The 14,071-nt window shown below is 36.4% G+C and overlaps 1 protein-coding gene across 6 annotated transcripts in view; it reads right to left on the bottom strand.

Annotated features, from left to right (window-relative positions):
• LOC111044208 (Down syndrome cell adhesion molecule-like protein Dscam2) overlaps window positions 1–14,071 on the bottom strand; it is a 327,413-nt gene that overhangs the window by 278,995 nt on the left and 34,347 nt on the right. The window lies entirely within an intron of this gene.

Below are 14,071 nucleotides of genomic sequence, written 5' to 3'. Positions count from 1 at the left end.
ACTTTGAATATAGAAATTGGCCATTTTTTGTATACTGGAATATGGGCTTTAGTACACTCAACAATAAATTTTCTATTTTTCGAACGAATTTGACTTATAATGCATGATTTTGGACCACCTTGACGAGCCGAAAAGAATGAAATGTAGAAGGCCTAATATGAAATCTGAGCATTGTGTCAGAAATTATAAGACTTTGAAATTTTGATCCTTGAGGTGTCCTTAAGCGCGCCTCTCCACAAGGAAATACTGAAATGAAGTGCATCTAACGGGTGATTCTCATAGAACATAATCTTATGAACTTATGTCATTGTGCGAAATACCAATGTGAAGACTATGTAGTTGGTGAGGATGGTTGAAGCTGAAAATTAGGTGTTTTTCACAATATAGGAGCATTGTTGTCACGTGTACCTGGAAATCTATATGAGATAGAGCGCTCTACCTGATCTCTGATTGTAGAGCACAAAAATATGCCCAGAGGGATTTTGAATTATACATAAAAAATAATGGTAACAATCGGAAGATATTGTTGATTAAAATATAAATCCATCAAAAATTGATTTCCTCTTCAAATTTCACTCATTTTTGAAAAATCATAACTCAGTACTCATTGGAGATGTTCCGAATGATCTCATTTTATTCAGAATGCTATATTCTAGAAAAAAGGCGGGAGCAAATTTTTCTGTCCGATCACGAGATTCGGCTGAAATAGCTGAAAACTGGAAAATTAGCCGAAAATACGAGGTTTTTGGGCCATCCTGTATCTAGCACAAGAAAATTTTGCATGAAGAAATATTGGTTCTGGACTTCTCTTATGTACCCAAATAATATATTAAAAAATCAGAACTACAATATAAATTGCAAGCACACCCCCTTTTTTATGTTTATATTGACTGGACTACTGGAAAAACGCAGATGTTGGGCGTATCTTTGGAAATTTTTCCAAATCTGTTCTTAGTGCGCCTCTAAAGGGCGCAGTGAGTGAGTCAGTGCCATTTCGCTTCTATACAGAGTGATTCATAATTATGGTGAACTATTTTAATACGTGATAGTAGAGGTAAAAATAAGAAAAAAAGTTCATATAAACATATATCCATAAACGCTTCATTAGCGAGCTATACAGGGGTAAAGGATAATTCACAATACTGAGACTCCTCATGAAATGACGATAATCGTGTGATATTATTCACAATTCAAAGAGAATCCTCAAGATATATTGATAACTAGCCGTCAGGCTCGCTTCGCTCGTCATGTCCGTCTAGCAAGGGGGTCCGCCCTCTGGATCCCCAACTGGATCGTCCAAAAATGAGATCAGCGGACTCGCTTCGCTCGCCTGCATTTTTCATTTGAGCATGCTCCATTCCATCAGAAAGTCAAAGTACTGAGAAAACGCAGAAAAGCTGAGAAAAACGCTTATTTTGGGCGTATCTTTGATGAAATATCAAAGCCACCTCATCACAAAATTTTTAGACCCTAGCTACACCTCAGTATCAAATTTGAACATTTTCTGTCAATTACTTGATGAAAGAACTGAGAAAACGCAAAAAACCGCTAATTTTGGGCGTATCTTTGGCGCTATTTCAAATTCCTTCTAACACAACATTATTGCACCCTAGTTGAGCTTCTGTAGTAAATTTGAACAATTTATGTTCATTTGCTCTCGATAAAGCTAAGAAAGCGCAAAAAAACGCTGGAAAAACGCAGATTTTGAGGGTATCTTTGGCGTTATTTTAAATTCCTTTGAACACAACATTATTACACCCTAGCTTAGCTTCTGTACTAAATTTGAACAATTCCTGTTCATTTGTTCTCGATAAAGCTGAGAAAACGCTGTGGTCCAGTCAATATATACATTGGTGCATGCAATTTATATTGTAGTTCTGATTATTAAATATATTATTTGGGAACATAAGAGAAGTCCAGAACCAATATTTCTTCATGCAAAATTTCCTTGTGGAAATTTTACATACAGGATGGCTCAAAAACCTTGTATTTTCGGCTAATTTTCCAGTTTTCAGCTATTTCTGCCAAATCTCGTGATCGGACAGAAAAATTTGCTCCCGCCTTTTTTCTAGAATATAGCATTCTGAATAAAATGAGATCATTCGGAACATCTCCAATGAGTACTGAGTTATGATTTTTCAAAAATGAGTGAAATTTGAAGAGGAAATCAATTTTTGATGGATTTATATTTTAATCAACAATATCTTCCGATTGTTACCATTATTTTTTATGTATAATTCAAAATCCCTCTGGGCATATTTTTGTGCTCTACAATCAGAGATCAGGTAGAGCGCTCTATCTCATATAGATTTCCAGGTACACGTGACAACAATGCTCCTATATTGTGAAAAACACCTAATTTTCAGCTTCAACCATCCTCACCAACTACATAGTCTTCACATTGGTATTTCGCACAATGACATAAGTTCATAAGATTATGTTCTATGAGAATCACCCGTTAGATGCACTTCATTTCAGTATTTCCTTGTGGAGAGGCGCGCTTAAGGACACCTCAAGGATCAAAATTTCAAAGTCTTATAATTTCTGACACAATGCTCAGATTTCATATTAGGCCTTCTACATTTCATTCTTTTCGGCTCGTCAAGGTGGTCCAAAATCATGCATTATAAGTCAAATTCGTTCGAAAAATAGAAAATTTATTGTTGAGTGTACTAAAGCCCATATTCCAGTATACAAAAAATGGCCAATTTCTATATTCAAAGTTGCATGTCTTTTGAAATACTTCTGATAAAATTTCCAAATCTAGTGAGGATGTGAAAATTGTCCCCCTCTACTCACTCCAACAAATAATACTTCAAATTTCAATACCCTTCGAAAGTTACAGAAGATTTCAAAAATGGCGATTTCAATTTTTACATTTTTTCCGTGATTTTACTGTTGATCAAGAGTTTCTAAAACGAGTCTTATACATCATAAAAACTCTCGATTGATTCCAAATTGTAGATAAATTCAACCTCTACGAGCTCAGTTGTCTAAAATCACTCTTGAATAACTTTTCCCTATCATAGTACTGCCAAAACCATTAATATGATGAAAATATCTACAATTTCCGGGTTTTTTCCAACAATCAAATCTCACTCTACGAAACTATTTTTCCATAAATCGTTCAAAGCATGTGAAAAAGGAAATTATATTTTACATTTCAAGATCGAGAAATGATTTTTATAGTAAGGGGTTACCGAAATACATAGCTTTGAATATAGAAATTGGCCATTTTTTGTGTATTGGAATATGGGCTTTAGTATACTCAACAATAAATTTTCCACTTTTCGACCGAATTTGACTTATGATGCATGATTTTGGACAACCTTGATGAAAAGAAACTCCTGAATAAGTGATGAATAAATGAAATTGAGTTAGCAGTGAGACCTTAGTGATATATTGGAAGTATGAATTGAAGGTTAAACTGATAAAACTCCAAAGAAGAAATAACATTTTAATGATAACTCTTCAAAATTATTGTTGAATGATCCGTGGCTTAGTAGTTCTGTAATGATCAATTTCCCATCGCACGAAGATGTGAAATAATTTTGCGCAATGACTCCAGCAACCATCATCAGATGCCATTATAGAGCCAGAATGCTGATATGTACATTCCTCTAATTAGCCTGTCCAATATCGCATATCATATCACATTTGTGCTTTGTGTGCACAAATTACTTGCTGCTAGCCGAAAGCTTATTTGATTGATTTGTGGGCTTACTAAGCTCCCTGAGTATACGCTCAAGGTTCAATGTTACATCATTCATGCAAACTGCAATGATAGGATAACACCATGATTACTGGAAGCTTTCTACTGCGGTCGGTATTTGTGTCATGATCAGCTATTTAAGGTGAAGTTTTTGAGGAGAGGAGTAAAAGTGCAGCTCACACTATTTACAGTGCTCATGTTAAGATATGCGATTGTTAGGCCTCATCAATCGATGATTATTTTGTGTGGCTTTTCATGTTTCTAATTCAGATATCATTGGAATATCATACAATCATTTGGGTGATCTATATATATAGAAGCGAAATGGCACTGACTGACTCACTCACTCACTCAATCACTCGCAGAACTAAAAATTTACCGGACCAAAAACGTTCAAATTTGGTAGGTATGTTCAGATGGCCCTTTAGAGGCCCAAAATCTGCGTTTTTCCAGCGTTTTTTGGGGGTTTTCTCAGCTTTATCGAGAACAAATTAACAGAAAATGTTCAAATTTAGTACAGAAGCTCAACTAGGGTGTAATAATGTTGTGTTAGCAGGAATTTGCAATAACGTAGAAGATACGCCCAAAATAAGCGTTTTTTTCTCAGATTCATCGAGAACAAATGAACATAAAATGTTCAAATTTTCTACAGAAGCTCAGCTAGGGTGTAATAATGTTGTGCTAGAAGGAATTTGAAATAGCGCCAAAGATACGCCCAAAATTAGCGGTTTTTCGCGTTTTCTCAGTTCTTTCATCAAGTAATAGACAGAAAATGTTCAAATTTGATACTGAGGTGTAGCTAGGGTCTAAAAATTTTGTGATGAGGTGACTTTAATATTTCATCAAAGATACGCCCAAAATAAGTGTTTTTCCAACGTTTTTCTCAGCTTTTCTGCGTTTTCTCAGTACTTTGACTTTCTGATGGAATGGAGCATGCTCAAATGAAAAATGCAGGCGAGCGAAGCGAGCCCGCTGATCTCATTTTTGGACGATCCAGTCGGGGATCCAGAGGGCGGACCCCCTTGCTAGACGGACATGGCGAGCGAAGCGAGCCTGACGGCTAGTTATCAATATATCTTGAGGATTCTCTTTGATTTGTGAATAATTTCACACGATTATCGTCATTTCATGAGGAGTCTCAGTATTGTGAATTATCTCTGACACCACATCAAAAACAATCGGACAGATGAAGAAAAATCTGGTGTGGCGCACTCACACAACTTTCCTTGCCGTTATGAAAATTCATCACCTGACGCTAGTGTTCCCGCGCATCTAAAGTCTACTATTCAAAGATTTGAGCCAGCTGGTGACAGGGCAATAACGCTGGAGACACACATGAGGTCTGCTATCTCTTCATAGTGAATGATTTAATAGAATCAACAATAATTTGCAATCGAATAATCACATTTTCTCGAATTTAAAGCTTATTTTCAATTTTAGGTGAAAATGTTACTGAACATTAATTGTAGAGATTTTCATGCTCAATCTACTCCACTTGATTTTTTTCGTTTCAATTGCATCTGAAGCCTGATAATTGGGAATCTATCTGCATTGATGGAGCGAAGCTCCTGAAATTTTTACAGATATGGGACTTGTGGCAGTTGATAGAGCTTATTAATGACTATTTTAGGTATGAATTTGATCAAAATTGTTGGAGCCGTTTCCGAGAAAATCACGAAAAACACTGTTTTTGACAACATTCTCGCCATTTTAGCCGCCATTTTGAATTGCATTTGATCGAAATTGTTCGTGTCGGATCCTTATAGTGAAAGGACCTTAAGTTCCAAATTTCAAGTCATTCCGTTAATTGGGAGATGAGATAACGTGTACACAGACGCACATACACACACACACACACACACACCACACACACACACACACACCACACACACCACACACACACACCACACACACACACACCACACACACACACACACACACACCACACACACACACACACACACACACACGCACACATACGCACACACACATACACACACACACACACACACCACACACACACACACACACACACACACACACCACACACCACACACACACACACACACATACACACACACACACACACACACACACACACCACACACACACACACACACACACACACACACACACCACACACACACACACACACACACACACACACACACACACACACCACACACACACACACACACACACACACGCACACACACATATAGAAATTGGGGTACCTTATTTTTTTCGGAAAGCAATACTTTCCTTACCTATGGTAATAGGGCAAGGAAAGTAAAAATGTGTTGAAAATGAGATATCCATCATCAACTCATCACCATCTCTACTCATCAAAAAGGTGTTGAATATGATTCATTGATCAATGCTCTTCTACCCAAACTCCACAATATTCCGGAAGAATAGAGTCGAGTCCTATTCTGGGATTCTGGCAGTGCGGATGATCATTGTGAAGGGTGTGAATTGTAGTACACATGGTGCTGATTGAATCCCGCTGTGTTTACGCCATGAATTACGACTGCGAAGAGTGCATTGACTCCAACTTCTGGATTCTGGCGGCTTGCAGCAGTAGCAGCCCAGCATACATGGAGCAGTAAACCAGCTTGCCGGCAATTAGAACGAAGCCCGCAATAAACATTCCGCCATCGAATAATAGATCGCGCCCCACGGCTATGGTCATAACTGCACGTGAATTCCCCACTGAAACCCCCCCCCCCTAAAACCACTCACACCCAACCAGCTCCTGCACACGTTCACATCTAATTGCTAGATCTGGATCCTCCACCTATTCCACTCACCCCTCCATCATAGCTCGTTGTTATCATTACTATTTAACGTGGGATCAAGAGCATGATCCACCTGTACCTCTTACCTCCACCTCTACTCCTACCTGGGGATCGACCGTACCCAATAATTTATAGCTCAGCATCAAATAACTAGTACTGCACCATTTCTACTAGTCTCTACTGCTAGTGTAGTGTACGAATGCTTCGTAGATGCTGGGTTGCTCCTCCGGAAACATACATATTGAGCAGACGTCGGATTGATTGTTAATTGATCACATTCAATTTATTGATGTTGAAGGTATGATGTAGAGATGACTTTCATAAATGTTCAACCGTAATTGGATAAGAAATTTATGTGAAAATTTTTTTTCATCAAAGTTTCAAGCTTAGCCTGATGTCCTTTCCCGATTATTCTCCCTATCATTTCATAGATAATTGAACTGAGTCAACAATTAGCTAAAAATCCGATGATTTTTTGATATTGGACAGTCCCTTTTCCGAGAATATCCCACCTCGCTTGAATAAATAGTTTAAGCCGTCTATGGCTTATACTTTAGCCGGGACCGACATGTCACAATTTGCTGAAATTTAGGAGCAGCAAATAGTTCGATTGAGTACAATAGGGTTACTTCATCCTTTCCTGAGATTCCTCTATTTGATGAATCCAAGAGAAAAAATCACAAGAGATTAAAGTAAGCGATTATGATGTTCCCAATTACTCCGGTTTTGAAACAATCATTCTCCACATTTTAAAGTATTCAAAAAAAAAATAAAATAAAATTCATTGCCAAATTCAATAATTCACAAATACATGGAAAACAAAATTCAGTTTCATACATTATGAATTTACTAACAAAATTACAAAGGCTTTCATTGAAACTAAATAATAATAATAATCCAATATATAATATTGGCGTTGCAAGCAAAACAAAGTTTGTGCGCTAGCACCGAGCATTCAGTAAGCACTCCAATTGGAGAAAAATAGAAAAAATTAACTGTATGAAACAAAAATTTAGCAAACACTTCAACAAAAAATTATCATACACTTTTAAAAAAGAAAAAATACGATAGCGGAGTAGTTTATAGTATAAACATAAACGAAATATAATTCATTAAACAAATATTCATTTTGATACATCAGAAATTCTAAGTACAGTACTGGATAACTTAATATAAATTGAATTCAGTCTGAGAGACAACTTTCAGGTAGTAAAGGGGGAAATAATTAAATAAAACTTGAAAATGAAGAATTGATAAATGCCTAGAATTAAAATGTATATTGGTTTTAAGTATATTTTGTGTCTCCACTTTCGTTATAAAGCCATCCCTTATCAATTTCTAGTTATTTTAAGGATTTTTCAAGCAACTCTCACCAGCGGGCAAAGAGTTATCTTTATTCTGGTGATGCCTAGAGATATTATTATTATTAGTTTTTTCTCTCATGTATATGCATATATGTGCAATTGTATTATGTATATTTTATTTTTATCCTTCCTCGTGTATGTATGTGTAAATTGTTTTTTTTTTTGGCAATGAAGTATAAAGTATAAAGTATTCAATGATGGACGTTTCATAGTATTTAGTTATATATTTGTTACATAATATCATAGAGAAACAGTAGCGTAAGTAGATATCCCATGGTATAGGGCGTTTATGTCGCAACTATTACTGTTATCTCAAGCCGATTGCTGTTGATTATTGTCGATTTTTACTGTTTTTTTTTTGGGTGAGAGTGTATGAACGGCACATTATGAGAGACTACCAGTGTCACACAGCTTCACGGGAAAGAATTACATGGACTATCGGCTTGAGATAACAGTAAAAGTTGCGACATAAATGCCCTATACCATGGGATATCTACTTACGCTATTGTTTCTCTATGATAATATTTTAACTTCAATAAAATATTTAACAAAGCGATCACGTTATACCCACAAAGATCAATGTCAAATATATGGAGTTGTAGATCTGCTCTTATCATTCTCTTGGATGAGCGTAGATGTCGAAAATAGCCGATGATCTGAAGATGGGTGTCGGAATGAGCCGAAATGCTCATTGAAGAGGAAACTAGCCATGGAAAAGGTTGCAAGGTATGGGGAGAAAATGTCAATGTCCAAAGCTCCCCATTCAAGCTGGACCGGACATTTACTCGCTTAAAGCTTTTAGTTGAGTTGCTTCGTTGTTTGGTGGAGCGACAAAAGGATTTGTTCTTTTCACTGAATGGATTCAAGGAGAGTAGAGAGCTTTCATGGCGGAGCGCTCTGGCTCAAAAATGATTCAAATACTCTCCATCATATCCAGTCGATCAATAATCTATTGTATACCCGGGATCGCATACAAACTAAAGTGAGTTTGTGTTATATCGTGGGTTAAGGAAGTTGCTTGAGTGCAGGTCAAACGTTACCTAGTCAAACGTTCATAGGAGAAATTATTCTGTAATTTTTTTATCTAAAAACGTTCAAGAAACACATTATTTCAATATTCATCATCAAATTGAACAGGGCCACACAATCTCTCCCACTGATTTTACAAATTGACATTTTCAATTTATTTTTTCTAAACTAGAGAAGTTTACAGTTTACTATAAATTTATCATATTCTCATTGGAGAATTGGAACTCTTATTTCTTTTAGGATTGTTATAAACATACCGAATACAGCTTACATGCCCAGTATGCTGCTTGATATTCAGAGTAAGTCACATGTATGGGAACCCTTCAATATATTGGAAACTGTTGTAGATATAATACGATTTTCTAACATTAAATGGCAACAATCTTGCTATTGGGAATGTTGTATCATTACAAATCCCAGGGTTTAGAGCATTCAAATAGAATTGAGCATTTCCAATGGAAAAGACAACATTCTGAGTTTCTATTTCATCATGGGAAAACCCACAGCATCGCTGACTACAGCGTACAATTCCATAACAATGAGTAAATAAGATACCTGAATCAACTGACAATAAATTAACTAGAGTTGACAAAAATATAAACATCAACAACAGTTCTTTTAATTGTGTTATGAGTCGCCCACGTGCTTTTTTCCAGTGTCACCACGCAGTCGAGTTACAAGTTTAATCTTTAATAATTAATCAGGCCGGATTCATTAGGATCATTGTTGGTGTGAGTTGAGAGAAGTGAGCTTAGTATTATGATAGCAGCAGAGCAGAGAGACAGCCACAGTAAACACCAGCTGGAGTTTTGATGTTATTCTCAGTGTCCAGGTCCAGACGCAGGCAGGCAGCATTCGTTAATCAACGCGAACGCAAATAGCGTGTATTATTCATGGTTATCCCCTGGGACGTTTTCCGCCGACCATTGTACTACTACAGAGCAGAGGAAAGCGTGATGGATGCGGCGGCTCTGTTTGTTTAATTCAATGACAGATTTGTTAAATAACGCTAATCGACTAACCTCCGTGTGCAGCGCTAATCACACACGTGTTAAGTACAAAAGCCAGCAGATGAAAATTAAAGCTCACTAAGCGCACGATTCGTACCTCTGATTTCACAGCAACTTATGTTTGCTCACGTGCAAAACAGAGATGGAAATGTTCCCCAGTTGACCACATTGTTACAATGTCCACAATCATTATTGCCATTGTTAGCTGACACTGACATGACGTATTTCGAAAAAGAAGACATCGGAGAAGTGACATTGTCAATAATTACTGTAATATATTGATAGTGGTGGAGTGACAGGATTCCATAATGTTTGATGATTTAAATGTGGTGATTGAAATGGATGTCAAGCGCAGACGAGTTATTGATTTATTTGTGAGTTTTAACTCAATTCAAAATTATTCAGGTTGTAGTATTTGAATCCGGTGCTTGTTAGTGAAGAAATTTATTCATTCTGTTTCTATAAAAGTTCTATATATCATCTTACAAAACTCGTTTCCTTGCATGGTTCTATAAGCATACGACATAATTTCTTACATAATTTTGGTTTAGAACTTGTCAACTCGTGTTATTTTCATGACAAATAAACTCAAAATCACTTATATTTCTAAAAATTAGTTTTTTAGATATTTTTTAAAATTGCAAAGCTTTTTTTCAGTGTCAGATATTTTAAGTACAACAAGTAAAGACGTCTTCATTATGATCAGTAATTCGTGATTGGGAGACCCTCCACAACATACCGCTAACCTAGCACCGAAGCTGAATCAGCTCCTGAGACAACGCAAAGGGGAATGTTATCCATTTTCAATTATATGTACGGCATGATAATGAGAATTCACACCTACTGTTCCTCAGTGTATTACTATAAATTATTCCCAGTGCACCAGAATAAACACGGAAAATTTGTTATGTAATGAAGAGAAGAGCCACATTCGAATCTTTTGTCACTTATACATACATTTTTTGGTTTCTCAAGGCGAATATTGAATTATGATACTGAAAATAAATTAAAAATTGAATCATGAAGGGACTATTGTTTCTATGTGTGAATCATCATATTATAATGAGTTTATTGCGTTTGGTGAGTAATGAGCCTACCTGACTATGAGAAAGGATAATAAGATCAAAGAAGTAAGCTATTTTTGAATGGGTTTAAAATTTCCACAACAATATTTCTCATTTTTTTTCAAATGATAAATGGGAGTCTTGAGAAATTGGATAGGGCAAGAGCAGAACAAGCCCACTTGGGCCTGTTGAATAGTTACTTAAAGGACTATTATAGAATAATTAATGACTAAAAACTAGAACAGACACATTTTTGTTGCTCTCTGACTCTCAAAGAAAGTATATATTTCAAGTTCTGATGGTGAAACTACGTCGACCAATTTCATTGGTGTTTATTACAGATGCCGAGTTCAAGGCCACGACCACAACACCCTCTCATTGGCTGATGTCGTTCGTCACTACAAAGAATCTATCTTGTTCGCCGAACATTTTAAACCAATGAGATCTAATGGATAGAGTTATAGAGTTCAAATTCATGATGTGGCTTAGTAGATTAGTAAAGTGCTTGATAATAAAGCTTAGTGATTAGTTGCCATGAGGATTAGTAAAGATAAGCAGTCTTGATAGGATAAATTATTTTTGAAAAGGAAGGATTAGTTACAAAATAATATGAGCAAATACAGAGGAATGAACGGACATACTTTATTGAAATTCACAATTATTTCTGTTTCGCCGCCTACATCATTTAAAGCTCCTATTTCTGAATAACTTTCCTGGAAATTCACCAAGAAAATCATAGGTAACTCAATAAGTAAGCTTTACTGATAAACTTTATGAACTTTTTAATCTTGAAGTTTTCGTAGAAAATATGGATATCTCATCTTCCGGGTAGCTTTCACGATCCCCTAGAATAGGGATCTTGTGAAAAACTGTGGATTGAAGTGAAGGGACAGAGGATGACTGATAAGGTAGAATTTGTGAAGATTTCAGAGAATGAAAGAACAGAATATAGAGAGAGTGATAAATACTTTTTTTGAAGGGAATGTAACGAGATGAGGTCCTAGGGTATGTGAATTTGCGACAAAGACAGTGAATGAATGATAAGAGCGATCGATTTGTTTTTGCCATCGTCGAATTCGGAACCCAGTTAATCAGTGAGACTTGTGCTGATTAGACGAGTTGAACCACGTTTTGCTAAATGCAAGTCAGGTACGTATATTGGCCACATAGCTCGAATGTGTGTTTGCCTAGTAAATCTAACTGGCTGCATCGTCCGATAAACTGGCCTGTAATTTCCTCACTCTCACACTGTCTCTTCTCTTTCTCTCGCCCTCACTCTATAACTTCATCTACCTCTCTAACTTTCCATCTGTATGTTTCCCTTTAGCTCACTCTCTCACACACAATCTCTTCTTGTCACGAACTCACTCACTGGCTCCCTACAAACATGTTCTATCTTTCTCACATATCTCTCTATCTCATTCTTTCATTTCATGCTAACTCTCTCACTGACACTCGATTACACCCTTTCTCTCTCACTGCCCCCTCACAAACATCATCTGCCTCCTCCTCCCTCATATAATCCATTTCTCTCCATCCCTCTCGTTCATTGCAGCAGCCCCAGATATCCCACTACCATAGGATACATCCAGGTAGAGAATCCTTGCTTTATCCGATCATTCACCTGGATTAGCAGCCTGCGTTATGCTGACTTAGCATCAATTATACATAACGCTGTGGTACTCCAAGATATAATGTGCTGACGGATATAGAATTCGATGGAATCAAATTGTATCACTTGCTTCAGAAAATTTGATTCTCAGCTGCGAAAATAACACCTTATTCTCCAGGCATGAACATTATTTCAAGCGTTATAGTAGTACTGTTATAGAAGTTTAATTTTGTGTTGATGTTTGAAGTTGAAGGCCGTTTCCGCAGACATCGGGATTTCTCTGACACAATACGACCAAGACACCCAAAATATCCTGCGATTTTCTGATTGGGTTGGCATTACTACAATCGTCAAACGAGGGACATTCCAGGTGTGTTGGTCGTATTGTGTTGACGAGAAATCAGAATTAGTGGAATTGGCCATTCAATTCCTAAAATTCTTTTCTTGGAGCTTCTACCTTTTCACCCATTCTTTCATAGCAGAATTTTGTTATTTGAGTCATATCAATCAATGATTACTATGCGTAAATTAATAGGGGCTTCATGGAGAAAATGGATGGATATGAGTCTTGGAACATGCAGAGATTCCTCAATCCTGAATGATAGAAGAAGAAGATCAATCAATTAGTGAATTATTGGTGTCGGGAAAAACATTTCAAAAGAGTGAGGAGATTGGAATCCCACTCTATGAAAAAGTAATCATTCATGTTGTAAAAGCTAAACAAGAGTACAGTGATGAAAAGAGTTCAAATTCTACGTTGCTTATTATGAAATCCCTTAAAGCGATCAATGATTCAAATTCTGAAACTAAGAGACTTGAATATACTTTTCTATCCTCAAAATGGATTTTCCTATTCCTTATTATTATTAAACGAAAATCCAGATTAAATGCTGTAATTCACCCCGAAGACTTCTGCTACTGCAAATATTGACAACAGGATAAACAGCTTGATGAAAATTTGATCAATCTGTTTCCTATTCCCATGCAGACCGCATCATACTCACTTATAATTTTATTGAACATGATTAAAATTGTTGTTTAGCATAGAAACACCAATAGCAAAAGATGATTGATTATTCTGATAATGTGAATTTATTTCAAAACTTAGACAATTATTAACAATATTCCATCTTATCTAAGTTTGCTACTCGACTTTACATTGATTAGTATACAATACCCGGTTTCACCAAACTTGATCAAATATAGCCTAGCCATGGTCAATTGGACCGTAGTCGAAAATTGATCACTCGTTCAAACATAAAACTGTTCCACCAACCTCGGGATTGATCAAAACTCCGTCGGTCATATCTGATCATGGTCAACTCTTGTAGCTTTACTTTTCTGAAGTTGGACAACATGTTTGCTGCTATTGGCTACATCTGATTTTGATGGATGGAAATTACTGAGATATTGAAATTATGCAAATGCTAATGAATTAATAATTATTATTAAACGAAAATCCAAATTAAATGCTGTAATATA

This window comes from Nilaparvata lugens, chromosome 2 (assembly GCF_014356525.2).
Source record: "Nilaparvata lugens isolate BPH chromosome 2, ASM1435652v1, whole genome shotgun sequence".
NCBI classification, from domain to species: Eukaryota; Metazoa; Arthropoda; class Insecta; order Hemiptera; family Delphacidae; genus Nilaparvata; species Nilaparvata lugens.
This window is presented reverse-complemented; position numbering and strand designations above follow the sequence as displayed.